Source organism: Leguminivora glycinivorella, chromosome Z, assembly GCF_023078275.1.
Source record: "Leguminivora glycinivorella isolate SPB_JAAS2020 chromosome Z, LegGlyc_1.1, whole genome shotgun sequence".
In the NCBI taxonomy this organism is placed as follows: domain Eukaryota; kingdom Metazoa; phylum Arthropoda; class Insecta; order Lepidoptera; family Tortricidae; genus Leguminivora; species Leguminivora glycinivorella.
The window spans coordinates 53,974,296-53,978,462 of NC_062998.1; positions in this window are offsets into that span (position 1 = coordinate 53,974,296).

A 4,167-nucleotide genomic window follows, 5' to 3' on the forward strand; every position below is an offset into this window, starting at 1 on the left:
AAAAACCGATATTTTTCAAGAGAATTAGAGCACTGTCAGAACGTCCCTTATAGTTTTGACAGCTCCCTTGAAAAAAAAATTGTCTCTGGTTTGTGGCTTCCAATTCTTGTGTCGTACAATGATGGGTCGAGCATTCTCGAGGCGGGCCGAGAATGCGCAGCCCAGCAATTCAAAGCCATGGAACTCAGATTTGTGGACGCGAATTACTGGGTCGTACACTGCTGCCCTGTGAAGAGAGTGGCTTCGAATTCTCGCCCCGGACCAAGCTTGTACGGACCGAGAATGCTCAACCCATCAATTCACGGCCCAAGAACTCTCGTACACCATGGACGCCAAATTCGAGTCATTCCCTGTGCGCAGTGAAATTCATCTAACGTCAAACACGCGTCAAATAGCGTAAATTATCAGTACTACTTGTCAATAGATGTCGCGACGAACGAAAGTCTAATGCTCAACAATTTTTAGCTTATTTTTTTACAACAGTATTAATTAATCAGTATTCTGTTTTAATTCCTTCTGTTTGTAATGTAAGTTGTAAACTGTTTTTTTTTTTGGCAGACGCGACACTGTTGACAGTATTGTTACTGATAATTTGACTCGTGTTTGACGTGTGTTTGACGCAAACAATCTTTCACCTCAGGATGCCGAAGACCGGGCAAAGTAGAGAAGGCTGAGCAGGAAAGCGGACCCTGGCGCTAGGCCGGGAAAACGCTAGGTTGAAGAAGAAGATGGAGTTCCAACTCTTTCTTTACTTATTCCTCTATGTTACAGTCAATGTGTTTTGTTGCGTTCTGTTTGGTTTAGTCACTCCTCGGACACTGGCGATCAAATATATGAAAAAGGCGCGTTCTTAGACACACTATAAGCTCGTGTAGGTGAACGCGTACCATGCTTGTATGAGTGAGATATGACAGGTTGACTGTTCGCGTTTTCGACAGGCGGTAACTTTGAGGTAACCGAGAGGGGGTGGGCGGCGCTTTCAGCGGGGAGCGGAAGTGGCCATACTGTACGATAGTACTCTTTATTATACTGTGGTTTAGTATTACATATGTATATATATGTATATATAGAGTTGTAACAATATTTTATTTGGAATGAAATAATATGTACTTTCTTAATTCTGTACTCAACATTGCTAACACAGATGATTTAATTTTATTTAGAACTAGTTTCAACTATCTCCGCTTAAAAAATCTCGTTAATTTGTCGTTCCGTTCGAAGTTCCGTTTTGCCGTGAAAAACAGACACATAAACAGACACACACACTTTCACATTTATAATATCAGTATGAATATATGGTGGTTGCCAAAATGCAAACTGTACTGATGTGATCTTGATAATGGCAAAGCAGTAATTTTACTGCGGATTTCTTATTATTATTTACGAGTAAGGGCCAAACACATCAAAGCCACGCAACACAAGTCTATGAACATTTCTGTACAAAAAAAAATTGCGAACGCTAAATTCGGTAACAGACGATACAACCGACCCTAATCGGTAGTCCTCATGATTCAAAATAAAAAAAGCCAAGTGATACTACAATATAATCAATAATTGTACCAAACAGCCGAAAGTTCCCCTTAATCTATATTTTTAATTCAGTCTTTGACCATCTTTAGAAAAATATAACTTAACTTACAGTTGAGCAGTATTTGCTACAACTACAAAATAACTTCACATACATAAGTAATACACGAATTACTAATAAATCTAATAATGGTGGGTTATCCTTATTCATAATTATGTCTAAGAGATCTGGTGGGTATTTTACCACAGTGACATTGACAATGAGGAGGCACACTGACATTTTATCCCACCAGGCGGCGTCTGTGCAAGTGTCTAGGTATGTCACTGTCATTCATATGGGTAAAAGAGTGATAAACTTCTTCTCGCTCTCAAGTATGATTTTATTTTATCTGTGCAATGAACTAATAAGGTGGCGCCATCTGTCATAACCTTTGAGTGTGCCTCCTCATTCTTTGCCTATTTCTGGGAGTGACATTTATTATTTACTCAGCATAAATATTTATTTAATGAACGGTGAAGTACCACCGTCGGGTGACAATGTCACTGTTGCGAAAGGCCACTGGGGTCATCCACATATTATGTCAAAGCAACAGAGGGGGAAGGGAAGTCATGCTTAATTTTATTAAGATATAGGATAAAGTGTGAGACGGAGGAACTGAGTGTCCAATGAGATTTTTTTGACGTAGTAAATGGACAACACCTTATCACATTTAATACAGACGATTATTAGGGTATCCACAAACATATCGACGCGGAATCTGCTCTCGCCGGGAAAAAATCGCATGTTAGCATAGAGGATTAGTAAGGGAAGAGTTGTAACTCCATACATCGGTGAATGAGAGTTATTTGTAGTGACATCTAGCGACAATCACGCGTCAAATTAAATTTTGTCAAAGTAAATTATCAGTACTGCCACTTGTCAATAGATGTCGCGACAAACGAAGAGTCTAATGCTCACCAATTTTTAGCTAATGTTACGATTATACTAATCAGTATTCTGTTTTCAATTCCTTCTGCTTGTAATATAAGAAATTAGTTTTTAGTTTTTTTTTTATGTAAATATTGTTTATTGTAATGTTTGGATCATGATATTCGAAATTAATAATCATAAGTTGTAAACTGTTCTAATATTAAATTTTTGGCAGACGCGACACGTGTTGACACCTAGTATCGAGTAGTGGTACTGATAATTTACGCTATTTGCCGCGTTACTGACGCGTGATTGTCGCTAGATGTCACTACAAACAACCCGCATTTACTGATGTATGGGGTTACAAGTCTTCCCTTACTTATTCCTCCATGCCTGTTAGTATGAACATGCGTACGGCTTCAGCGACGACGACGGCGCGTAAGCGTCTTCATACGTTTTTGATCGGCTAGAACAAATTCCGCGTCGATAGGTTTGGGGAGACTCTTACATTAAGTTTAACATCTATTTCACTGAGTTATAACTAGTTTAGTATAATTTTACATCTACTATTTACATTGTCACATTTAAATTCGCGTGTGTTACAAATTTGTAACATTAAACAAAATAGGTTTTGTCGGAATAGGGAGAACAAAAACTCTGGTCACACCTCGGACACTGGCGATCAAATAGTCATATGAAAGAGGCGCGTTCCTAGCACAAAGCTTGTGTAGGTGAACGTGTACTATGCTTGTAAGAGTGAAATATGACAGGTCGATTGTTCGCGTAACTGTGAGGTAGCCGAGAGGGGGTGGGCTGCACTCCATACTGTACGATAGTACTCTTTATTATACTGTGCTCTGGTTGAAGCGCCAACGGCACAAGTGAACAAAACCACATTGATGCATCAATTTGCACACATGTATACAATTTTACTTAAGTACTGAGCTGCCCTAGCTCAGTACTTTAGTAAAATTGTAATGTATTTTTCTATTAATGTCTGTAACTTGTTTTGTGAGCCAAATAAATAAATAAATTTGATATGTTTCTTTTTAGCCCACTAGGCCGTTTTGGCCATGTTTGAAGAGTTGTTATAATAAATTACGATACAAGTGCGTAAAAAAGGAAGTTCGAAACGAGTGGCTATAAAATGGACACGAGTTTAGAATTTCCTTCTCGCCCTTTGGCCCTCTGATGTGTTTTAGGATTCGTTCGTTAATGTCACTGATGAACAAAATTTTATTACAAATGTTTTAAATAAAGATATTAACAATATTAAACGTTCACTAAAGTTATCAAGCCGATAAAGTTCGTTTGTCCCTTTCTATAACACCTATACGTCGGAAAGGGACAAACGAACTTCATCAGCTTGATAAATTTAGTGAACGTCTATAAGGCGTCTTTGTTTTGATTCTACTGTTGAAATTGTAGCACCGCTCACATTCTCTCTGCTTAGCCTTGAGGTTGACTGGTAAGAATGCCTTAAAGCATTAAGTCCGCCTTTTGTAACTTTTGTGCAGATTTAAATATAAATAAGAGTAAAGCACAGAACTAGATTTATATAGAAGAAACAAGTTCATCTATTTGTATGGCGGCCGAGCGTGTCTGATTTTGTACTGAAGTTGTTACTTGCCTGTGATTTTAAATATGTCTCAGGCCCTTGAGTGTTCATAATTTTTGTGTTGTTGCAATTAAATATCACGTAACGAGGCATTTATAATGTTTTTGTTGAC